Source organism: Amblyomma mixtum, chromosome 5 (assembly GCF_055824585.1).
Source record: "Amblyomma mixtum isolate Tamu chromosome 5, ASM5582458v1, whole genome shotgun sequence".
Classification (NCBI taxonomy): Eukaryota; Metazoa; Arthropoda; class Arachnida; order Ixodida; family Ixodidae; genus Amblyomma; species Amblyomma mixtum.
Genome location: NC_143016.1, coordinates 132,322,266 through 132,349,070, shown reverse-complemented (window position 1 = coordinate 132,349,070; position 26,805 = coordinate 132,322,266). Strand labels below are relative to the sequence as shown.

The following is a 26,805-nucleotide window of genomic DNA, read 5'->3' as shown; positions in this document are numbered from 1 at the left end:
GCCGCTTTTCTGTTGTAACATGGCTGCTGCAACTTGACGGCTTTCATCTTGTTCAACAGGGCTTCAGCAACCCCTGTGATGATTGTGCCAGGAAATCCTGCCGAACGTAATCTTTCCACCTGCTTGTCAAAGGGGGTACTAATGGTTTTTAGGTATGTTGACGATTTCCTAGTAGTTATTAAAAAGCAGAATGAATTGACGTACACAGACGCCGTGAGCTCTGTGTTAAATACTTTTAAAGAAATGGGAGGGGGATTGAGGTTCACGCATGAACTGCCTGTGGTGGGTTTTCTACAGTTTTTAGACATCAACATCACTGTGGGTGAAGGTCATTCTTGTTGGCAATATGCAACGCGAGCACAGAAGGAGCTACTACCGTATGTTTCGGCCCAAACAAAAACTGTGAAACGCGCTATTGCCAAGCTTTGCCTGGAATCGGCTCTCATGAAATCGTGTTGTCATTCCATGCAAGCGAGCTTTGACAAGGAGGTGGAAAGATTACGTTCGGCAGGATTTCCTGGCACAATCATCACAGCGGTTGCTGAAGCCCTGTTGAACAAGATGAAAGCCGTCAAGATGCAGCAGCCATATTACAACAGAAAAGCGGCTGTGAAACCTGAAGTAGTGCCATATGTGCACAACGTAGCCCACCACTTGATAAAAGTGGCCAACAAACATGGCGTACCGGTTGTATTCTCGGCCCCACGCAAGCTGGCACAGCTCTGCGCGCGCATCGCGAGCAAAGACAAGAGTGGGTACCGCACCAGACATGCGAAGAAGTTCGTGAATTGCTGCATCGGGGTGGTATACGAAATACCGCTGTCATGCGGGAAGGCCTATGTGGGCCAAACAGGGCGGTGCATTAATGAAAGGGCAGGTGAGCACGCCCGGTCAGTGAAAGACGTAAGTGGTGCACACCTTTCTCAGCACTGCGCTGAGTGTTATGAATGCCCTCGAGCGGCAGAACATTTGCCACAGGCAAGATGCAAGTTTTGCAGAAAGTGCCAACCACGGTTTCATGAGATAAAGATTTTAGGTAAAAGCAAAGACACAAGGGCGAGGGAACTATTGGAAGCATATCATATAAGGAAGAGAGGTGTATCGTGTGTTAGCGATACGTCAGTGAACCTCTACAAATCGGAGATGGCGTATCTTGAACGGTTCTGTAGATAGTGTGGTGTGGAAACTGGTATCTGTCGGCATGACCAAATATTTTAGGGGAATCCCCCAAGGTGGAGTAGATTTGTAATAAGGGAGTAATTACTCATTGACGTCCACCCGAGCGCAGCCATACGGCCACAAAGGAAAGCTATACAGCTTTCACAGAAACTTCGTAGTTAAAGAAAAATTCGTCCTGGTCCGGGGTTCGAACCCGGGACCACCGCCACACCGGAGCAGTCGCTCTACCAATTGAGCTAACCGGGACGGCAAGCTTATGGTAGGGCGAGAGCGAATTGATCTATAACTCGAAGTGGAAACAGTGTTTTCTTTAACTACGAAGTTTCTGTGAAAGCTGTATAGCTTTCCTTTGTGGCCGTATGGCTGCGCTCGGGTGGACGTCAATGAGTAATCACTCCCTTATTATCTGTCGGCATGTTCCTGGTTTTCCTTATATTTGCTGCGCTGTTAGTGAACAAAGTTAGATGAAGTTTAGCGCTAGTCCTGTGTGGTCCTCTCTTGTGTCCGTCTTGGTTGCGCTAATGTTCTTTTCTTACATCCACAAAACTTTCCTCAATACTTTCTACTTACCTGGTTCCACCTTATACCCATCTCTAAGCATATACATTCTTTGCATGTCATGTGCTTGAAATAATATTGGGTACTGTTTTATGTGTGGAGTAATGCAGAGTTTCAACACCTTAAAAAAAACGTAAAAGGTAGACTTCTCTCTATTCGCACTCAGATATGAAATACATCATAAAACTTTAAATAACCCCGGCCATAGCAGAATTATTAAAGGTATATAGGAGGTACCTATGCCGGACACACTTTTTAATCTACACACAAAAATAAAAGGGATACTCTTTCTGAGAGAGCACAGAAGGAAATTTTTTTCTGAAAGAGCACAGAAGGAAAATTGAAGTTTGCCAGTGTAGAGAGATTGCCGCGTTATAATCACGAAAATGCATCTTTTACTGGGAAGAGGGCGTTTATCGGTTGTGAAGGTCAAGTAATCGGGGAGAAGAATCGACACCAGAGGGTGTTTTCTGAAGCAAGCTTCTATGATGTACGAGTGTCTTGGAGCGAATCCCTGACCTAAGAGTAAGAAGACGTTTCGCTCTGCGCCATGGCTCCTCTGTGCTCCTCAAGTATTCGAGTCTTTGTTTGGCCCGTGTCTCTCAACGGCTATAAAGGTGCTAAACAAGAATCTTAAGGTCAGCCAAGCCACCCGTGGCAAGAAGACAACCGATTACTCGATCCATCAGGTCGGAGCTGCCAAAAGTACACGTGGCTGTGCTGTGAGGCGTACTGGGGCCGTGCTGAGCCTTCGAGCTGATGAGGCGTCAAGTATAGAGAACATAAGGGACCCTCGGGTCGTCGGAACGATCTCTGAGAGCGGGACGAAGACCGCAGGATCGGGTCCTCCCTTGATCGACTCCGGCTGGGGTCATGAGTCAACCCCTAGAGCCAGAACCTGTCGCAGAGCGACATGGAAGCCAGCGCCAGTGCAGTGCCATTCTACGTAAACACAGAGGTATCGCAGGCTCTGCAGGTGCAACAACAAGCATCTACTGATTCCTTCCAACGGGAACCGGGACTGGTCAAAGGTTTAGGGCCTCCAGTCGAAGCATCAACAGAAAAGAAGGTAAGCGGCGCGTCAGATAAGCAAGCTGCCGCTTACCCTACTCCTTGCCTCAAGCATTCCTCCCCTGTTAATATCAGGGGAATAGTTCAATTTGATTTTACCAAGATACACACCAGAACCGTCGACCGGAAAATGACACAGCGCTACAGGCGAGTCACAGGAGGTCTAATAGCGTCACTGTACACTTGGTCTCAGAAGAGGACGAACGGGAAATGTTTAAAGTAGCACAGATCCCTGCTTCACCCGCCGAATATTTTGCAGAGGTATGTCCTGTATGACCTGGATTTAACCGATTCCCCGGAGACGGAGCAAGAGATGCGATACCACCAGCACATACAGTGTTTGTCGCATGTTGCAATAGGAACAACGGCCTCTTTCTCGTTAGTATGCAATGACCAGAGACTCTCCCAGAGAGATTTTACTGTAAGGAATGCATTGTACGCCCCTAACAGTACATGCCTCGAACAGAGCACTGCTGCAGATGTTCCTGAGAGGGACACCGCAAAAAGTTTTCCCTAATGCAGTCAGCCCAGATTTTATTTAACCGAAACAGTTCAGCCGAAGTACAAATGCGGGATATGTAAGTCAAACGACCGTGAGATTACTTCATCAAAGTACCTAAAGAAAAACAATTGTAGAGGCTTAACGCAGTTAAAACGAGTAGACATGCAAAAGCAAGCGTTCATTCATCATTTGGAGGGGATACTTAAATTTGGCCTCGAAGGTATGGCGCGATGTCTTTAGTAGTGGTGATTACGAATTTTTATAGCATAGGGGCACCCATATGTGCAGAATTAATTGGTCAGATGGCGGCAAGTCATACCACTACAGAGCGGTGATGCGCCACTCCTCTGGCAGGTGGCTATTTCTATCACAGCCGCCTTAAGAATTGTGCCACCCATGCTGCTGTTCCCGAACAACCTCTTGCGCAGGTAGCGTCAAGCTCCTCAGAACTTACCCAAGCTTATGCGTGCAAATCGGGTAAGTTCGGGTAGTAACGGGTTCTTAGGCAACGGCACAAGGTCGAAATTCCGTACGTACGTACGTACGGTGACAAGATTCTTCATCGGTGTTGGTAAACTAGCAGAAGAAGGGCGACGGAACTGCACGTTGCAGTCAACAGTGCGCAACAGGTTTCCTGTTCTATCACAGGAGCTGTATGATGAGACGACAGAAGACATGAAGCCACACATAGAATATGCGTAGCATAAGTCCACTTATGCTTCAGCACTCCCGTCTGAGCAAAACAGAAAGTTGATGAAGCCGCTGTGTGCTGCCAAAGAGTTTCCAAAACTAGAAGACTGCACAAGCCGACAGGATGACATAGACAACCAAGTTGCAAAGCTGGCAGCATAAATTTAACAGCTATACCGTAAGAAAGCGCTCATAGCAGACCGGCGGCGGGCAAGATTATATGACTTGATGGACTACCGCGCTGTAGTTGGTGAATGTGTCATTAAAAAAACGTGCTGCTAACTATACAGTTTAGGTGGTGGTACTGACACCTTTGCATAACAGAAATGCTTTATTATATCAACATATATCATGCATAGAAACAGCCGTAACATTCGGCAAGAGATTATACAATACACTCGACGTATGCTAGCCTTCTCTGTTGATATTAAGCACTTATAGTATTCTATGCCCAAAGAAAAGCTTCTGATAAGTGTATGGAACAGAACTTCACTGAGTTACTTCCCATGTATCTGAGGTGTATGTACAACTACGCAGTGGTACAATACCTCTACCATACAAAAAGACGGAATATGTATCTGTTCGTGCCTAGCGCCATGTGTCACTGACGTCTTTTGTATCAGCGTGTGACAAAGTCGTTCATAGTTGTTTTCAAAACACTAACGTTCAAAAAGTTTAGATTTGTTGATGATTTTATTGTTTTTCTTGAGTTTGACAAAAAAATGTTTTTCTACTCGTGTAAGCATTTTCAAAACCTCTTAAACCATTGGAACGAGTCATTAATGACCATAAAATTACATTTCATGAGGATTGAACATACAGACTACATTTTTAAACCCGACACGTTTGTTGGGTTTTTGAGCCCGTAGAAAACACACCCTTTCTCCCTTTCCAATCTGCACACTCTAAAAGAGCCAACGGAGGAATTGGGCTCAAATCAATCGTGCTTTACCACCTCACTATACGTATCCTTCCTGCATCGCGCAGGATGTAAGATTTGTCAACCAGGTGGAGCGCCTGTCGAGCGTAAGATACCACCCATCCGTGTTGACGTCATTTGCCTAGAAATGCTAAGAAAAACAGTACAAGCGAGTAAGCTGAATGAGGTTCATGAAAATCAAAGAAAGAAGGCTCCGGTTATACCGTAATATTACCGGATCTCGCACAACCTGAATAAAATTGGCAAAAGTGCAGGTGTTAATCTTTTTTTGTGCGCCTGAGGAACTGTCCACAATCTCTAAGATGGATAAAGCTGAGGTCGCAACAATCGCTTGCTCTAAGCGACTCCAGCAGCGCTTTGCAGCCTCCAACGAAGAAGTAGCTTATTCCTTTCGGCTGGTTTGCGGTAAACGGCACGTAGGTCACATGGGAAGGTGTCCGAATGAGAAGCTGAGGAAGCATTCGAGAGATATCTGCGCAGATCTGAAAAGCAGCTAGGAAGGGAAATATTTGAAGCAATAAATTCAATGTTCCGGGAACAAATGAGTCAGTAAACCTTTAATATCGCTCATAGAAAAAGATATCGGATATCTTGGACATAAGTACAGCGCAGTTCACCCAGTTTTATGCCCGAGGCGGACAAGAAAAACAAGGAGATATATTCAGTTTCTATGGTCATTTCGGCCGCCGCGGTGGCTCAGTGGCTGCTATGGTGCTCGGCTCCTGTCCCGAAAGACGCGGGTTCGATCCCGGCCGTGGCGGTTGAATTTCTTTGGAGGAGAAATTCGAGGCCCGTGTACTGTGCGATGTCAGTGCACGTTAAAGAACCCCAGGTGGTCGAAATTTCCGGAGCCCTCTACTATGGCGTCTCTCATAGCCTTAGTCGCTTTGGGACGTTAAAACCCCATAAACTAATAAACTAAACTATGGTCATTTCCTTTTGTTGTTATGAATGACTGCTATGTAAAAGCAGTATTCTTTCTATAAAAAGTGAGTTAGTAGCGCTTTGTCTTCACTTGTTTTGTTTTGTCTTCGTCTTTCTGCGCTAGAAATTCGACAATCTTACACCAAGTAGCCTCCAAGAATATTCTTTCTGACACTTCCTGCAGAGAGCCATTTCAACTTCAGCGTAAGTAGTATTATTACTATACGACTAGCGCCTCCTGCGCTAAACCCATGGAATGTTTTGAAGTTGGTGTAAACTGATGTAGGTTTTTAAAGGCCCGTGCTGGTTCGAAGAGGCGGTACGTGGTGGAGAAACATTCAGCGTAGTAAGTACAGTTCCTTAAAAATGCTTGTTACCTTTTGCTGTCTATAGCGCCTCTTCTTGTTCCTCAAAATGTTTTTTTTTTTCTTGCAGAGCCAGCGCGGTGACTCAGTGGCTGTGGCGCTCGGTTGCTGATCTTGAATAAGTGGGCTGGATCCTGGCCGCGGCGGTCGCAGTTCGATGAATGCGAAATGCTGAACGTTCGTGTACTGTACGATATCAACTTTCATTAAAGAACCCCAGGTGCTCGAAATCATGTCGAGTTCTCCACAGCGGCGTCCCTCATGGTCTGAGTCACTTTGGTAAGATAAACATCTAATACAAACAAGTAATTTTCTTGCCGCGTTTCTTAACTGCTTGCTACATCGAAAGAGCGAAGCTTCGCTGAATTTCGCCATCGCATTGCCAACGAGGCTGAACTCAAGTGTCACCTTTGAGTGAATGGTTGAGTGGTGCTCATAAGCCAAGAAGGGCGTGCTCTCCTTCCGGCACATGAGATCGCGGATTCGAACTTATATGGGTTAAATAAAATGAAGGATTCAAACAGTTAGAAACACTGACGCTGAATAACACTTCACTAAAGTCTGCCGACTCACTGTGACTCGTTGAATATCATATGTTAATCAGTTCGTTTACAACATAATGCACATCTAGCAGGTTCATGTTAAAAGACCGACGTTATTCTTACCACGTACATTTTTTGTCAATAAATACGAAACACATTAGTGCAGAGCAAAACATGCAGAGATTCAAAGTATTGTTCAACAGTCTAGCAAGGGAACAGCAGTTGGCAATTGATAGTGAGTTGCTGGAAGTGGTAAAGGAATGCGTCTGATTAGGGCAGATAGTGACCCGCTGATCGGAATCATGAGAGGGAAATAAAGAATAAGAAGGAGGTGGAGCGCATATAGCTGTTCTGTCAGGTCATGAAGGCCAGTTTACAGGTGTACCTCAAGGTGAAAGTATAAAACAGCCGTATCTTACCCGTGCTCACCTAGGGGGCAGAAATGTGGAGGCTAACGAAAAAGGTTCAGCTTAAAGACAACGCAGCGTGCTATAGAAAGAAAAATGTTAGATGTAGCGTTAGAGACCAGAAGTGGGCAGGGGGCTGAGAGAATAAACGCATGTTCATGACATCCAAGTCGAAATGAAGAGGAAGCAATGAGCTTGGGCAGGGCATGCAATGCGAAGGCAGGATACGCGCCATTGTCTAGAGGACAACAACAACATAACAAGTATAACCGCTGGTCCTTGAGGGTAATGGAGTGGATTTCAAGAGAAGGCAAGCGTATCTGGGGGTGGCAACAAGTTTGATGGGCGGGCGAAATTGAGTTTGCGGGGTTACGGTGGCCGCAGCTGGCAAAGGACACATTTAATTGGATAGACATGGGACAGGCCTCTGCGTTGCAGTGGGGATAGTGAGGCTGAAGATGATGAAGACACACTCAGGATTTTAGTTTTGAACCTGGGTCCACCTTTCGAGGTTGTGGCATGTCAAGAAGGTACTGGGTATCTAAAACATCACATTAGAAAATAGCTGAGTAATGAGACTTGCTCGTTACAACTACATTAGCAACATGGCAGCGATTTGTTATCCCGAATATGTAATAATTAGTGTTGAAAGTTGCCAGTACATACTACTGTTAACCTGCCAACAGAACCTGCAATGTTTTCTCCATGACAGCGCCGGCATCGCTGTAAGGCGATGCCAGCTTTGGAAGCAATAGCTGCGTTGAATTCCACGAGGTGGTCTAAACCATGCAGTAAATTTTTCTCTTCGGTGAAAGAAGCTATTTTGCGATCTGTTGAGGCGAGATACTATCAACAGCGATTCTTATTTCCGTATTAAAACGCAACAAAATATGAATAATTTACTCTAGCAACCACGTCTTTATGTTATGGTTTAAGGCCGCAAAATTTCACTGCGAAACGGTAGGCCACCAACGCCGACGTGGAACGGGGTTTTGTGATGTCGAAATCGCCATTTTGCTTTGAGCTACAGGAACTGAAAAAAGCACATTTGAATGCTAGTTATGTTAGCTTGCCAGCAATGTATATTTTTAATGGCGTGGTTTGAATTTTCAATACAGGAAATTCTTCAGCAATTGGTGCGCTATATGAAACAGAAGGGAATGTGCCTTCTTTGACGACACCACTTGGAATGACATGATAAAACAACATAAAGTTTGTTCGCGAACCCCTTTTTCACCTCCGGTATCTTACCTCCGGTATCTTGAACCCTATTGCAACGTTGGAAATTTCAAAAAATAGGCTTGCTTTAGGGAATTCCTTGCTTTGAATTCTTGAATGGCTTGTTTTGCCTTAAAAGAGAAGATAAAGGTGCTCACTATTTATTTTCTTTCATCAGAAGTTATCATTAAATATTACCAGGCTTGCCGTACAATGAACATTTTAAACGATAAATTTCTGCTGAATAATTAGCAACGTTGTTATACACCGCCTCTACCTCTCAACTAATGACACAAGAGAAGTTAGGCCAATTAGCGCCATGGTGAAACAGCGCGCGCAGACCCGTTTGAATCCACAGATGTTGGGTTCAATGACACATTTTGCCAAGCATTTCATACTAAAGGAGCCTAATACCAGGACAGGCTTTTACTCATTGTAAAGCCAGGAAGATCTTTTCTCTACTGGCGGAAGCATTTAAGCTGTGCAGCCGAAACCTTGTTGATTCGTCGCCGTTCCAACGTCAAACTGAAGCTCGGCTACGAACATCGTAGAATAGGCTCATTAACTTCGTGCGTGCTACTGCCCTGGCACACCCAATGTAGAGATGATATCCGCACTGGTTCTGACAGAACATAAATGCTTATGAACCTTATGTGCGATTCCATTCTTTTTCACACCGAGCATCACTGACTAATGTAATATTTTTGAGAGCACAGGGTACACGCGGCGCCTTGAATAAACCCAATGACTCATAGGTTTGCCAGCTATTGACTGTGTGCATCCTGTCCCAGTAAATACAAATCGCCTTGACACCCCTTCCACTATCCGTGAAGTTGCAATAATACAAGTCCGTGCATAAATACTTCGACGACCACATTAACCGCCTCGAACGGAGAACTGGAGGGTATTCTCGTACGGCGTTCATTTCATGGGTTACTGTGGTGTTTCGCTAGCAGGCATACATGGTCTGTTCTGAAAGTAGTAGGACTCATTTTTTTAAACAAAATTTATTCAAGAGAATAGTACAAACGGTTACAATTTTTCAAGGTAGCACCCTTCCGCACCTACTCACTGCTGCTAATGAGTTTTACAGTTTTCGTACGCCTCCAGGAACGCCTGGACCGGAATGCTGTTGAGCTCTCTCGTCACGGCCTGTTGAACCACCTCTACCTATCCGTGATGTTTCCCCTCGAGCGTCGACTTTATTCTCGGGAATAGAAAAAAGTCTGGCAGGGCCAAGTCGAGGCTGTAGGGGGGCTGAGACAGCGTTACCGCCTTGTGCTGGACAAAAAATCGGGGTCCTCATTCAGATGACGAAGAAGATCCTACCGGTTGGCCTTTTCCTCCTCTGACAACACTCCCGGCACCAACTTCGCGCACGCTTTCCTCATGGATAAGTTTTCTGTCACGATCCCAAAAACTTGGGTTTGAGGAATGCTCAAGTCATCAGCAATCTTTCTGATACTCATTCTACGGTAACTTTTAAGTAAATGTTTCCCTCGCTACACATTTTCGTTGGTCTTGCTGGTCGAAGGGCGTCTGAAGCGGTCGTCTTCCTCCACTCTTTCCTTACCTTCTCGGAAAAGCTTGTGCCTATCAAAAACGCCTGATCTACCCATGTAAGCGTCACCGTAGGCTTCCTTAATCATGTTGTGAGTCTCTTTGCCCGTTTTACTAAGATTTACTCAAAATTTGATCGCGTATCGCTGATCCAGTAAACGCTCGACGATTCTGCGTGACGAGACGTTTCGACAGGAGTTCACAGTACAAGCGACCTCCTCTTTTTAACGGCCGAGAGCCGACTGCCGATTTTCCCCAGCATTCCCAATATCTCCCTTCAACGATCCTGCACGCGCAGAGCACCTCTCGTCCGCCCGTTCGCCCAGGAAAAAACCAGTCCTACTACTTTCAGAACAGAGCATGTATATACGTTGCTGCGCATGTGCCTTCAATACCCGCAGATCTGTGACGTACAATACCTAACATGACTCGCCCATCGATTGAACGACAAAGCTGTTCAGACATTTGAACAGTGGTTCTTTCATTGCTCGCCCAAATCTGTACGCAGGCAGCCTATGACTGGCACCTTTCCTACTATAGCAATGTGATTCATAGGAGCATATAATTCGTTTCAATGTAGTGTACCTCTTGCCTTTCGAGCTAAAAGAAAGTGCATGCACTGTCCGCTTTTCGTTCAGGAATACGGACTCAAACCGCGGCGTGCGACCCTTAATTTAAGCTCTTATGTCTTGCCATTCTATCAACTTTCATTTCATGTAATTTAACGTTGCATTAGTTCTAAAATCTTTTCTGATTTTCATTTTTCACGCTTATTTGTTGGATGCATCGATGAAAGCTTCAATAAGCGTAACCGCCTCCCATTCGTCCGGTGGTTTATAGCTGCATCATCTTGATCATCATAATGTTCGTGTACTCCCAACAGAACAATGAAAGAACCACGGAATGTAGAGCAAGAGATGGGTGCACAGAAGGAACAGTCGTGCTCCTAAAGTACGGTCCGGAAGTCGTTCTTATCTATCGATTTTTGTTGTTCCTTGTAAGCACAACATTTATAAGTTGTTGTGTTTCAGTATCAAGGTCACATGACTTTTACAGTCTGAGGTAGAATTTGCTTCTTGACCATTCCCGCAGCAGGAACATCTTTGGGTGAGCCAGTAATTGCGAACAGATAGTAAGCGTAAAACAAAGGAACGTTATTTACACCCTATCACTGACCATAAATGAAAAAATGGACATATAATGCGAATGCCACCGGGGAGATGCCCGACGCCTCTGAATGAGTGAATAGCACTTGTATGTTAGTCACGTGAACGGCTCGTGATTGTGGTGCGACCGCAGGTCACGCGTTGAGAAGCGTTGCAACAAAGGACAAATACATTGTTGTGCAAAGGTATCCAGAGATAGCCGCACCACTGCGCAACTTCATTTCGTGCCGACGGTGAGGGATCAGATAAGGATCTCAATGTCTATAGTAGAGCATGGAATCGCCACATCTCGTACTTACCCGAGAGGATGGCCTTAACTCTTTGAAGAGAAACTTTAACCAAAGGTCAAAAAATTTCAAACAAACTGTCAACATAGCCAACGTTAAGCGTATCCTCGAATACGCTTCCATCGTGTAGGACCTCCTCCTTCCGCGCTAGATCTCACACCAGCCTGAAAAGCGTTCATAATCGGACCATGCATCACGTAAGAGGATATTCCAAATTCCCAAGCAGCATTTATGATATTAAACGCTGACCTAAATGGTCCGACCTACAGGTATATTCACGCCGTGCATGATTCCGCGTAGCATTTTTGCAGGGCATCCTTCTTACTAAAATATATTTTGATCAGGATTCGTTTCAGAGGTTTTCAAGAGCCGATACAGCTATCTATTGGCAAGGGAGAATTGCGCTTACTTTTCTTTTCTTATATTCTTTTTTATTTCACGCACTATCAGCAAGTTCAATTTTCTGCTTGCCGAATCCATGCAGGCTTCAGCTCATGGGTAGTTTTCATGCATACTTAGCCAGCCCTTGTAATTTCTAGTATCTTGCATATTTTGTGCATTCGTATTTAATTATATAGTTCAACTGGTGCTGGGGTCTTTCAATTTCAATGTGTGTCGCGTTGTGCCTATGTTTTCTATAACTCCAACTTTGACACAAATTAGGAGCCTATTTTTAGTGCCTCTCTATGCTTCCTTGACTGAACTGCCTGTTGGAGCAACATAGAAGTATTCGAATATATAAAGAGGTAATAGCGGCACAGCATTCAAACTTTTGTAGCGTTTTAAATTCACTTACGTGGTCATAATGAATTCACAGCCCTTCACATGGCGTGACACGTGTGAAAAAACTATCTTATTTCTGATACATTTACACGTTTACTCAACATGCGAAGACTTTACTGGGTAAATAAACATTTTCATTAATAAATAGAGGATACTTGTAAATGAAATGTTCTAAGCAATGAATATTAACGAATACCTTTCGTACTAAACGTAAATGCACTGAAATTTTAAGTGCGTCGTGTAAAATCGCAAATTGCGCACAGCTTCAGCATGGATCCCGAGTGCAATTTGCACTCCGGCGCTTTGTGCACTCTGATAAAACACCTATCAGCGATCGAGTACTTCTGCACACTGACGCACCTGCTCCATCGATAAGATAGGCGCGCTATCTAGCTCCCAGCTTTCCAATATTGTTATGTCACATTCCACATGCTAGGAACCTGCCATGCTTTATTAGACGCTTTGCGTTTTCATGCAGGATTGCGTTTTACGTCTACATCGTCGCCGGACAGTATCTACAAATTTTCCTCACTTAATCCATATAACACGCCTATAAAGTGAAAAAAAAAAAGAATAAAATACAGCTGAAATATATATAGGTGACTCTAGACAATCAGCAAAAGACCCCTGAATGCGCAAAGGGGAGCGTTTGCGAGGCTTTGAACTGGGAAGCAATTTTTTTCGTCAACTCGGTATTTCTCGCTGTGAAATAATGTTCCCCATGCAAAAACTATCTACGCAGATTTTAGGAACCGTGAAAACAGCTGGCGCAGGAAACGGGACAACAAGGATTTATTGCAGTGAGGGAATAAATAGGAAGTTCGCATACACAAATAAACGAAAAACAAAGAACCGCGAACGTGGCAGTCAAAATTAAGAGCTATTTAAGAAGGCTAGCTCTCTAGCCTGCAAACTGACAAAGGCAGCACTAACATAATCTGTGCTTCTTTTGCTGATTGCGAAGGCTTCTGTAATTCCTCGCGTGAGTTGAACCCTATGATTCTTCTAGACCTTGCAATGACGCAGGTCTGGCTCACACGCACCTTCATGGCTATCACGGCACTGCAGCGTGAGGTTGCTCTTGGGGGCCGAAAATCTTAAGAACTCAGCCCGATCCCTCAGGCGTTCATTCTGCGTCCGTCCACACGTGCTACAGTTTCGATGGCTTGTCCTATTATTGCTGAGTTGGCAACCTCGGCATTCGGGTGCGGGGCTGAGCTTGGGCACCAACGACCTCATCGAGGCGGCGTGCTCTTTGATGCGGTCATTAACACAACGGCCGGTTTGACCAATGTACGACCGGCCTTATGAGAGCGGACTGTCATGTACCACACCTTCCTCACACGGTACAAAACGAATATGGGGCTTTTTTTGACATTCCACCTCCTTACGTTCACCTCCGTTTACTAGTTGGCATAATCCAGGCAGATTGTGCGGTGCAGAAAACACCACTCGAACGGCAAATCTTGCGCCAATCTTCATCAGCTTGTGCGCAAACGCGTGGACATAGGGAAGCACCAGCAGCGGACCTTTTTCTTTTTCTTTTGTGGTCAGTCTATCACACAATTCACTGAAAATCTTTTCAGACAGGCTGCGAAAATGTGCTCGGGGAATCAGGCCGATCTGAGCCGGACTAGCTGGGCATCAAAGCTAGCTTTCAGTTCATGGCGACAAGATCTGTTGAGGGCATTTTTCATGGCAGTAATGGCTATACCACCCTTAACTAGCTTGGAGTGAGCGGAGTGGCAAGGCGCGAAGCCTTTCTTTTCACGGGGCGCATACCTCCAACACATATGGTAGTCCTTGATCATCAGTACTAAGTCGAAAAAACGTCGTTCGGTATTTTCAGGAAGCTCATGGGTTAAATAAAAAGCACTGAGTGGGCTGTTGAAAATGTGCAGTGCATGCGAGACATAAGCTGCTGCATCATCATTGCAAGGTTTGAAAATGACCAAGAAATCATCCACAAACCTGAATACCATGGCGAAGGGAAGCGCCTAGAAAGCAGCTTCAAGCTTTCGGTCGAAGTCGGCTAGGAGGAGGTCGCTCCAGATTCCGGCTAGCTAGCCGGAATCGGAGCGTGTCTAGACACGGTCCGATTAAGACACCCTTTTCTGAACACAGACCCATTGAAGCTTATGATCGTGTACTGCAGGTAAAAGGATAGTAGTTAAAGGAAGCTGTTCACGCTGGTGCCGCAAGTGTTCTGGAACTTGATGCAACCAAACGAGTCGATACTATCGCTCACCACTTGATATTGAAGGTTTTGCGGAAGCGAGCAGTTCCTTAACATCAGTAGAGAAGGTATAAGGTCTTCCTGGAATTCCCAGCTCTTCCAATAACCTCCAAACAACCTGAGGACTTCTACTAAGAGAGGATCGTCCACCTTCAGCTGCGATAGTGATTTCTGCAAGTATCTGCCCAGGTGGAGCTGCCAAGAGCCCCGTTCCAAGAAAGGCTTCGCGTCTTACCACTCTGCTCACTCCAAACTAGATAAGCGTGGCATAATCATCATTGCCATGAGAAATGCCCACAACAGATCTCTGATTAACTGAAAGCCAGCTTTGATGCACTGCTAGTCCGACTTAGGTCGGCAGGATTCCCTGAGCACTTTCTTCGCAGCCTCTGTGAAAAGATTTTGAGCGAATTGCGTGATACACTGACCACAAAAGAAAAAGAAAAAGGTCCTCTGCTGGTGCTTCCCTACGTCCCCGCGTTTGCGCACAAGCTGATGAAGATTGGCGCAAGGTTTGCAGTTAGAGTGGTGTTTTCTTCACCGCACAACCTGCCTGGATTATTCCAACTAGTAAACGGAGTTGAACATAAGGAGGTGTAATGTAAAAAAAAGCACCGGACCCGTTTTTTACCATGTGAGGAAGGCATGTTATATGACATTCCGCTCTGATGTGGCCGGTCTTACATTGGCCAAACCTGCCGGTGTGTTAATGACCGCATGAGAGCACGCCGCCTCAAAGAGCACGTTAGTGCCCAGGCCGAGGCCCTCATCAGAATGCCAAGATTGCCAACGCAGCAATAATAGGACAGGCCATCGCAATTGCAGCTCGTGTGGACGGACGCACAATGAACGCCTGAGGGAGCGGGCTGAGTTCTTAAGACCGCCGGCCTCCAAGAGCAGCCTCGCACTGTACTGGCGTGATTGCCAAGAAGGCGCGTGTGAGCCAGACCTGCGTCATTGCAAGGTCTTGAGGTATCATAGTGTTCAACTCAGCTCACGCGAGAAATTATAGAAGCTTTACGAATTGGAAAAACGGCGCAATCAAAGACGAGACACAAGAGAAGGACAGAACACCAGCGCTGGTGTTTTGTCCTTCTCTTGTGTCTCGTCTTTGATTGCGCTGTTTTTCCAATTCGTAAAACATGTACCAACCAGCCCGTATTTCCCCTCTTCTGGAATTATAGAAGCCTTCGCAATTAGCAAAAGAGGCACTGATTGTGTTAGTACTCCCTCTGTCAGTTTTCTGGCTAAACAGATAGCGTTCTTAGATAGCTCCTAACTTTTGACTGCCACGTTTGCGGTTCTTTGTTTTCTGTTTGTTTGTGGATGCAAATACCTATTTATTGCACCGCTGCAATAAAACCTTGTTGTTAGTAGCGCTCGTGGTGTGTCTTCTTTCTGTCATCGCGTTTCCTGCGCTAGCTGTTTCATGGATAACCAACAGGCCCAAATTCCCGCCTTGACTTAAGCAACCATGTGATGTCCTTCTAAAGAAAGCGACTCCAGACAACAAAGCACCACGACAAACCTGTACATGCTTCTAGGAGGCGTTTTCTCTTGTAACTATTTTGCGTTCAGTGTTCGGAACTAGCGGCTTAATGGCAGAAACGCAGCGAGCAGCAGACTACAAGCATAACCAAGTTTCGCAAACACATATGAACCACGATTTATTAGTGAATCGCAGGAATTTAAATCAGGATTAAAAAAATGACTCGATTTGCATAGCTGGGAAAAAGGCGAATTAATTTGCCGAGAATTCCGTTTTTTGCTTCGGTTCCGATTTTCAGATATATGCCGCATTGGTCATTCCATGATTTCCATTCATTGATAGGAGTCGTCGTGCCACTACCAGCGCAGTGGTGCAGCAGTAATAGATCCGCCACTGCCCTGCTATGGAAGCTGCTGGTATCGGCGGGGATTGTGAGATGCAGCCACACACCCTCTTGCGACAAATCATTAACTGAACTGCCTCTTGCAGCGGGGAGCAGTTTGCCGTGCGTAAAGCGCCCGGTATATACGAGGTCTGTTATAAAAGTATCCGAGTTTATTTTTTTTTACGAACACCTCATGGATTTGAAGCAAGCACGCTTGCACCAGCCTACATCGAACCTTCGCGCGCATGCACAAATGTTTTCCTGCCTGCCGATAGCATAAGTCGCTGGGACGCAGCGTTTGAATGAGGCAGTGCGCAGTGCTCTCGTCTGTTTTTTATTGCAAGGAAAATGGCGCAGCGACAGGAGCAGCGCTACTGCATCAAATTTTGCCAAAAACTCGGCGACAGCTAAGTGGAAACTATTCGGAATATTCAGACGGCTTTCGGTGACAATGCTATGAGCAGCACACAGATTAAGAAGTGGTACAATTGGTTTAAAGACGGCCGAACATCAGTGCAGAGAGAGACGAGCTCCGGTCGGCCATCAACATGCCGAAATGACCACGTCATTGCCGAAGTGAACGCTGTGTTGACGCGGGACCATCGTGTGACTATCCGAGAAATTGCGGAAGAGGTGGACATCACCAATTTTTCTGCACATTCCATTATCACCGAAGATTTGGCCATGGAGAGAGATGCGGCGAAATTCGTGCCGAAGCTGCTCACGGTGGAGCAAAAGCAGCTTCTTGTTGAAGTCTCACAGGATATGCTGGATTCCACAAACAGTGACCCCGACTTCATCAACACCATAATCGCTGGTGATGAGTCTTGGGTGTAGAGGTACGACCCGGAAACCAAATGCCAGTCGTCACAATAGCGGCATTCCACGTCACCAAGACCAAAGAAGGCCCGCCAAGTGCGCAGCAATGCCAGAGTGATGCTGACTGCTTTTTTTTTTGACTCTCTGTGTGGCACACCACGCGTACGCACTCAACAGGTTAAACATTGACCAAAAGAATACTACACGGATGTCCTCCGTCGCCTGCGTGGTGCTGTGCGGCGCAAGAGGCCGAAGTTGAGGTCATCAGAAAATTGGCGCATCCATCACGACAATGCTCCTGCACATTCCTCGCACTAAATTCACACTTTTTTCGCGAAAAACTAGACTGCTGTAGTTCAACAGATTCTTTACTCGCCTGATATGGCCTCATGTGACTTCTGGCTGTTTCCCAAATTCAAGAGGCCATTGAAAGGAGCGCGATTTCAGACAAGAGAGGACATTAAGGCTGCAACGACAGCTGAGCTCAACTCCATTCCGAAAGGGGCCTTTTCGGAATACTTCTATCAATGGCAGCACAGCTGGGGGAAGTATGTGGAGTCCCAAGAAGACTACTTTGAAGGTGATTAGGTTTCCAACGCTAAAGTTACGCCAGTTTTTTTCTTCGGCAAAAGGTCGGATACTTTTCTAACAGACCTCGTATATGCACACATACAACTGGGCACGTTGCCCGCAAACCAGTAGGCAGGCTTCAGACAAACATAGCCACCACAGTAATTGCGGGGAATGGCGGCTATGAATGCTGGCACACTAAAAGAAGTTCGCTGTTTTTACGAAACAACGAAACAAGAAGATGAAAGAGCTAGAAGGTGTCAAAAGAGGTTCATGGGTAAATGTCACCGGTACCACAAGCGTTAGAATGAAGCAACAGCAGCCCAGAGCTAGTGCGGCCGCGAAGAAACAGCAGAATTGTCTTGGTAAGCAGCGCGCAACAGCAGAGAAGTGGCAATCTTCTTGTACAGTAACGTCTGCAGGTCTCTCTTGAACGAACTTCATTTATGATTTGATCGCCGTTCTGGGCGAAGACACAAAACAAAAGCACTACAAAACGCAAGAATTAAGTTTGCTCAGGGGCAAGTTTGCTGTGTTTGAATAGTAACGAAAAGGCGCAGAATGCGTCCATTTCTGCATTGTGGTAGCCCATGAGTACCGTGGATTAGTCCATAGGGTTTTGCTGTTTTCATAGCGAGAGACGCCATGAAACAACAGCGAAATAAAAGCACTGCTATTGCTGTGAAACTGGCGTGCGAGTTTTATGCACAAAGCGCTACCACGTGTTTTATGAATAGGTTGGCTGCTACGGAACACATTGGTATGGAGTTTTTTCATCAGAGTGCAGGACGCCGAGCTGCAAGTTCGAATTGTTTTGTTTTAACTAAAGATTTGAAACCCTTGAGCTAGATATTTAAGTCTCTAGCTTCGAGGCTTATAGGAGCTATTTTCTATCGCGTAGGAGAATGAATGAGAGGGAGGGTGGCAAAACGCCGAATTTGCTAACGAAATCTCTTTGGGCACGAAGCTGTATTTTCTTGCTCATGTGCATAAAGTCCCTAAAATATGACTTATTTCCCACACCTACATACAAGGCGGGATCATCAGAGCGTAGAAATTTATAAATATCAGAATTCGAGACTTGGGCCAAGGGAATTCGTAACCTTTGATTATTTAACCTTAGTTCTGAACTATTACACAATCTTTCCGTTTACTACTACTTTTACCTACCTCTTCCAACAACCGCCCAGTGCTTTGGGAATAGAAAGCAGGTACTGCGAAACACCGCTTACCCTTTGCTAGCCCCAATCTGTGTTTTAGTAGTACGCAGCAAGCCTAGCATATCAACTACGCGAACAATGATACCACTTAAGGACCATTCGTAATCGCAGTGGGCGTATACATGTAAAGCGAAATTATCGGCGATAAGCGCCGTGACTTCTTCGAATTCATACATCTGCGATTATGGGACAAAAACGGGTCAAATAAAGGTGTGCGCTTCGGGGAAAAGTGCTAGGTTGGCTTGTTGTGCCACACCCATTCATACTCATGCCAAAAATCACTGATCCAGCGATGGCAAATACAAAGTACCATGTAGTGGATGCATCGCATTGGTGTCCGCAGAATGTCAAACACCGGAGTTCTGTGCCGTGTCATGACACTTTAAAAAACCGCATGTGGTAGCCACTGATTAAGAACCATTACACTAGGAAGTGTAGTAGTTTCATCTTCAACTGTGGCGTCCGTCAGAACCCATTTGTGGCTTTGGGAACTTTTCTCGCATTCCTGAATACGTTACCGGCTGCTATAGTGTTGTTTTGCTTGTTTTCCTCTAGGTAGAGCTCTGTAGATCAATCCCTAAGCCACGACGTTTTCTCTGATTGGCAAACGTCAAGTTGGTCTTAATCATGTTGGCCTATAAAGAGTAACCCTGGTAACATGAGACAACTGTGTTAAAAACACACAAGCAGTAATACTCAGTGTCACCCAAGACTAAACAGAGTTTTTGTTCATGGTTTTAGAAGATTTATGCATGATTGCTTACATCAAAACAAGTAAGGATGCAATACAAATGCTTGGAAAATTGAGAAGCATTAAATTAAACGAGGAATGGTGACATAATCAGCACCATAAATTTATTCCGAGCATTTCCTCACTGAAAAAAAATGCCCGGTAAACCGAAGAGAAGGGTAAGATTCCGGCCACTTATGAGCACTGATACCGATTTGCGTCACCGACAGTCAACTATATCAGGACTACTACAAAAGAATTGCCACACATCACATGGTCTACGCATGCGTTCCACGAAAAGACTGCGTGCCTCTTCCTGAAAGGCAAAAGCTTGTTTGCAATAGATCTCCTTGGATGAAAATAACGTTTTTTGTGTTTTTTTTTGTTAAGGTCTACGAATTCTAATTGAAATGCCTGACGTGGCTCCACAGTAAGATAGCTTAGTATTAGACAGGGGCTAATTTCCTCATGTGTGCTTGACTCAAATGCCGGTATCTAATTCAGACGACCTCCGCGCTTCTCTATCGCGATGGAAATAGGCATACGAAAGCGGAACACAGCGAAGCACACCGCATGGACGTTTTGTATGGCCTTCGTGGACAGTATTTTCTATCATGAACTCTTACCAACATTCCAAGTGGCAGCCCTCCCCGCATATTTGTTTCACTACTCTTCTACCGCGATTTGTAAAGTATTCTCAGCCATTGGATCCTTAGATTATGTTTTTGTGGCACTTCTTGAACTGCCGCCGCGGTGGCTCAGTGGTTATGTTGCTCGGCTGCTGACGCGAAAGACGCGGGTTCAATACCGGCAGCGGCGGTTGAAATTCTTTGGAGGAGAAATTCTAGAGGCCCGTGTACTGTGCGATATCAGAGCGCGTTAAAGAAGCCCAGGTGGTCGAAATTTCCGGAGCCCTTCCCTACTGCATCTCTCATAGCCTTAGTCGCTTACAAGCAATAAAACACATCAATCGAACTGTTTGTAAATTCTTAGATCATTTTGCACTCTTGCGGGTCACAAGTGAGGTGCATCGAACTGTCGTAAGTGACTTCTATTCATCCTTGACTTCTATTGATAGCTTTAGACTTCACTTTACAGAAGCAGATGAGTTAAATTTGGAAACAAGTTAGGGAATTTTTTGGTATCGGCGAAGTGAAGTAAGTGGCCGACCGCACTAAAATTTTTTCTTCGGACGGAAACAATTTAATGGCCCAAAGACTGGTGCGCAGTGTGAATTATTTCCAAATGTTTTGCTCTTCTCTGAGTTTCAATGTTTGGCATGGAAGGTGGACACGGTTGCGCCTTTCGGTGTATATCAAGGTCAATTGTGTCTCGCATGCATTTATGACCTACTTTCTAATGGGAATAAAGCTATTTTCACTGAACGAAGAGGTCATGTAAGCTAGCAAAACAAAAATGGAAGAGGACTGTTTCTCCTACCACCCATTCACGCGACCAAACTACGGTGGCGGAAGGTGGAATTTATCTAGGTCGTAAGGAGACCCTGGATTGATCGCTAGAATATTAGGTTAGGCTTCATCGCGACCAAGAGTGGAATTCTATCGCACAAAGAAGAACACTGAAAATATAAAAGAAGCGAAACAAAACTATGGCATTTGATCAAGCTACTCATCATATCACCATATCACCAACGTACCGAGATTGAATCGGACTGGTGTTAAAAAAATGATTAAAATTTAGGTGTAAAATGTTTGCGGAATAGTGTATTTTTCACTTGAGAATAAACTCCAACATAGGAACAAAAAACTGAGCCATCAGATTTAACCTACAACAAAAGTTTCATACAGCTGTCGGTAGCGCCCGCTTACCGCTTCATTATGTAACTTATAAAGCGATTGAAGAAATAAATGACAAACATATACTATCTTACGTACCAAGGTTAAGAGGCTAATGTAGAAAAGTTAGTACCACGGCTAAAACTTCCTAAATTGTCGGTAACAGCAAAAATATACTTTGCTTTACTTTGTGCGGTGACGGTGACTTGTGCGCAATACCAAATCAAAGGACTCCAGCACCTTGAACAGCCACAAACAATAAACAAATCGATATTTAACAAACAGTTTCCTATTTTTGCCCGCAACAATTTTTGTAAAACCACAGACGAGCAATATGTCAACGCTTGCTGGAAATGCGGCATTCATGCCCTATTTTTCTCCAAAAGCTTGCCCACAATAACTCTAAAATGTGATCGCAAAGCGCGGCTGCGTTGCATGAACTTTAGACGCATGAACAATATTTATTGAAGCGAACGAGATGCGAAAACTGCATATCGCGAAATCACAGCACTCTGAATTGAATCTTGATACCAGGCCGTTCAGTGCTCTATTCCGTTCAGCATGTTAACTTAATCCTCTTGGGCCTCATAGATTCTAAGTTAATCGACACTCGTCGTTCTGAATAGAATATCTCCCGTAGTGCTTTTACGTCATTGTAAATGTTCGTATTATTACAATTTAGTGGTTTGAATAATTGTCTGTGTTTTTCACCCATATTTCGAAAAAGCGAATAGCTTAATGAGTAGAAATGTTCCGAAATGTTGCTGCTAAAAATTTTCTCGGGGAACCTGATTGCAAATTATCAAGGTTTTCTTAACTTCATACTCATGACTTGCTCCCAACAAGATTTTAAACCTCTCTGATCGACTTATATGAGCATTTAACATAGTTTTTTTAGATTTAATGCGCTGCCTATATTTAAATATATGTGTTGATAATGATGCTCTATTTCGACATTAAATGGAACTTTTAAATAAACAAACAAAAACATGAATTCTTTGGTATCTGCGTCCTGTTCTAAGCCCAATTCAACGGAAAGGTTTTGTCTTAGAATACGTGAAACACTTCTCCTAAATTTAGCAGCGTTTTTTTTTTTCAAATGTAGGCCAAGCTAGTACTCTGGTCGGCTCTCCAAAAAAATCTCTTAATAGCCGCTATCGCGCACAATAAAAGAGATAAGCTCACGTCCCGCATTCTAAGCCGGGTTTTTGTCAGTAGTGAGAAGAACTGCATTTAGCCTACTCCCCCAAATTTTTCCTCGAACACCCTTGAAGTAGACAATTGGTAAGCGTACTGCCAAGATTTAGCCTGCGCACACTCCCCTCTCCTCATTGTGGGTATCAGCTGTCGATGTAGAGAGAATTAAGGGCACAGGAAGGCACCTTTATATGCCCTTGGATTGTTCAGCTGCCGATTAGAGTGAAAGTTCTGTGCGGATGACAATGATATCTTGCCCTCTTTGTACGGCAGAATGTACTCATATGCTGATATTGAAATGCAGTGTGTGCTGCTGTGGGCGTATGTTGCCACGTCGCCTTACCTGAGGAGGGTCGAAAGCAAGAGGGAAGCATGCGTATATATATATGTGGAACTAGGGCCACTGGTGTGGTATTCGAGTCGAATCGTCGTCTGCTACAGGTACGGCTTTTTTTTCATTCTTTCTTTACGCTGAGTTTCTTGTATGGCGTCCAGTGAAAATGGCTCGCATTGAGCTTTTAAAATTATTTTAAAACATACTACAAGTTGAAGCCGGAGGATCTTCTGAATGCTCGGATCTGCGGCACTATGTTTTGCTGTTCACTTTTCTTTACAATAAACAAATTCTTTTGAGCATGAGGGAGTAATCCTTTTATGTGTTAGCTCTCCGCACGTAACAATGAAAGAGCCTGTAAGTGCAGTGATTACGCTTCAGATGAGCCCAAATGAGAAAATATTCATAACATCTCGATAAAAGTTCAAAGAAATGAAAGACCAGATCAACAAGGAGATACGATACTCGTTCTGTTGGCTTGTCTCTATTTTCGCGTGATCACAGACAACTGAACTCATCATCATCAGCCTGACTACTCTCACTGCAGGGAAAAGGCCTCTCCTACGTCTCTCCTATTAACACTGTCCTTTGCCAACTTCTGCCACCGAATCTCTGCGAACTTCTTAACCTGATACGCACAACTAACTATTTGCCACCCCCTTGTACGCTTGCCTTCTCTTGAAATTGACTCCGTTCCTTAAGGGACAAAAAAGAGAGAGATTATTAGGATTATGGAAGGGGAAAGAGCAATCTGCGACTATACTCAGTCTGAGAGAAGCACTACAATCTTCCCAACTTTCAAGAGTGCCTGCTGTACCTATGATCACGTCACGAGGATTAGGTGTCTTCGTGTTTGCAAGAAAATGTGTTTTACATGCTTTCTGAACCAGATTAAAATAGAAAGTAGACAGCCTTAAACAGTTTCTTTCTTAAAAGTCTATTCGCTGCAATTACAAGAGTGAAATTTAGAGGCGAGAGGAGAACACTTTTTTGCATGAGAGCCTAAACAGGGGAAGCGACGGAGACACTCCAATTATGCTTGATAAAGACAGAAAATGTGCATGTGGCTAAATATTCAGAAATACCGTTTCAAACACTCCTCGCATTTCTACATTTTGTCCTCCATTAGAAATCGACTTCAAAATGAAGTTCCTGGTGCCACTCCTGCTTGTGTTGCTCGCAGTCAGCGCATCGTGTAAGTTTGCAGCTCAGTTGTCCGATGCTATTTTCAGAAAAAATTCCATAGTTGACATCAATCTCTCTCTTCTTGTATTTCAGATGCAAGCCCGCAGTGAGTATCGAAAAGGAATTTTGATTTGAGCCATCTAAAATCTTATCCGAAGCAGCACACTTGATGCACAAACGGCCGCCAGTAGGGAAACACTGATCTAATTTTTATTTCTTCGTTGCAGGTACCCTAGGGAGACAGAACAACAGGGTAGGTAACTTTTATGATGTGAGCCAGAGGGCATAAAACACTCTGAAAGGATTACTGACATCTATGGCAAAAAAAAAATTCTTGGTATTTTGGTCGCGTGTTTAGCCTGGCAGTGGCTGGTCAAAATAAAGCAGGTAAAACATACGTTCCGCTTAGCATTTATTAAAATACCATTCTTGTATAAAATACTGAAAGCTGCAATGAAAAGGACCCCTTGTTAATCTCAGATTTTTTTCTGGCAACACAAAAAAAAATATAGAGCCCAGAATTAAAATGTTCTGCTCTAGCGCTCCAAGGGCGCGAGAAATTTGGGAAATCGTTGCTGATATATATTTATCTCACACTGTGCTGGCTACAGAATTAACGCTATAAGCAGAGTTCTCACATGTTCTGGGTGAATGTTGAAATCTTTGAAAGCCTTTTTAACAGTGCACAATTACCTAACATTCGAAGCTTCTGGGGGGTGATGTGACTATCATCCTCACGTCTCCTTGTCTTACAAGTTTGAGACGTCCACTGTAAAAGCGCAGCAATGTGGCTCAATAGAAACCCCTATCTTTAAAATCACGTGTGACTTCTGTAAACAAAACGCTGATGAGTAACAAACCATTTTAAAGCGCACGCAGCTTTTTAAACCTTTGGCTCTGGTTTGCTTGCTCAAGATGTGGCCGACATTACTGTACGATGACATTAATAATGAGCGTGCCATACCTACCGGCGCCAAATTTTTAATATAGGTTTATGGAAATATTAGGCGCCTTATAGTTTCATAGCTCCAAGTTTAAGGCACAAGCTCGTGTATGATAACCTACGATTCCCTCTCACTGTCATTAACACGAATGGCCAAGAGATTGATTGTTTAATGCTGAAGTAAGATAACTGATGGTCTTTAAGGATTACACAATGGATTCAACAAGAAAGCAAGTGTAGCAGGAGGCAGCGGAAAGTCAGTTGGGCAGATGAGATTAAGAATTGCGTGGGGATAATATGGCCGTAGCAGTCACAGGGCAGGGTTAACAGGAGAACCACTGCAGAGGCCTCTAGTGTGCGTAGTCCTGCTGATGATAAAGACGACGATGAACTTGACTTAGTGCGCGTCACCAGAACCCAAATGAGTGTACGTTGGGCGCAAAAAGTAAGGTTTACAGCGTTCAACCTCTTAGATATTGCTCTTACAAATGAATGACCCTTCGTTTGAATTTGCAAGGTACTCTAATATTTCTGTAACCTGCTGCTCGGTGCTTCCAACGTGATACCATTCTTGTATTTCTCTGTTTTGCGCAACCTTACTAACAAATTTACCACTGAGCTTGTCCCGAAAGAAACGCTTACCCGAACCACTGGAAGTACAGTCGCGTACAAAGCAATGTAGACCATGCTTCGGCGTTCAAAACACTCTAGCATTGCATAACAGGAATAGAATTTTGTGTGCCGCTTTTTGTGTCTGCGCAAAAGTAAAGTTTATTTGATATGTATCAACCATTCACTAAATTTCGCTAGGTAATGCGCTATAAGACTGACCGACGAAGCATGGACCTTATTGTTTTGTCCGTGACTGCCCTTGTCCTATCGGTATGAAGCATCTCAGATGAAAGGTTGTTGGATTGGTGTCTTCGATAGCCGCAATTTTCAAAGTTGTCTCAATATCCGTTTTATACTTCGCAGATGACGCAACCGAGGAGTACTGGAAGGGACGCCTTGGGTGGGTTATGGAGCAACTTGGAAAGTGGCTGCAGCAGTCCGCTGCATCGCAGTCGACTTTCTATTCCGCCGAAGACTCTGCTGCAACGAAGGACGCTGTCACCGTTCAACGCCTTAGAACAGTCGCCCAGTTGTTGAACAAGGTCGCGGATGCCGCAGAGAAGAAAGAAAACATTGACTTCTTTAACTAGGCTTAATATATTCCTTCGTCTCTCAGCGCTGCTCATTCAACAGAAATAAGTGATAGCACTTTCGATATCCCTTATAAAACAGGAGAAAAGAAAACCAGAAAACAATTAGGAATCATTTGATTTCATTATGGCTTTCAAAAACGTTCAATAAAGTTGATCTGAACTAGTCTGGATGGGTGTTTATTCTGACAAAACAAATGTGTTAGCTGTCTATATTTCTCCCATGAGAGTTTCTGCAATCCTTTCCAAAGCTGCTCTTTTGTTCCTAAATATTTAATAGAGACCTTAGACTCGGTTTTATTTGTCAAATACTGAGGTGATATGGTTGTCTCAAGAGCACACTCACAATATTCACTAAAAGCTGGGAACCTTTCACATATTTAGGAAGGATGAAAGCGGATGGGAAGTCTACGCTGCTGACTGGTGCCCCTCTCCCTAAGCATACAGTTAGGCCTTGCAAAGCTTTAGATAAAGGATTAATACGTGACACATAAAAAGTTATAGTGG

At 44.4% G+C, this 26,805-nt stretch overlaps 1 pseudogene; it reads left to right on the top strand.

The window, feature by feature from the left end:
* Positions 1–465: 465 nt before the first annotated feature.
* On the top strand, positions 466–26,466 carry LOC149343738 (uncharacterized; annotated as a pseudogene).
* Positions 26,467–26,805: the final 339 nt, after the last annotated feature.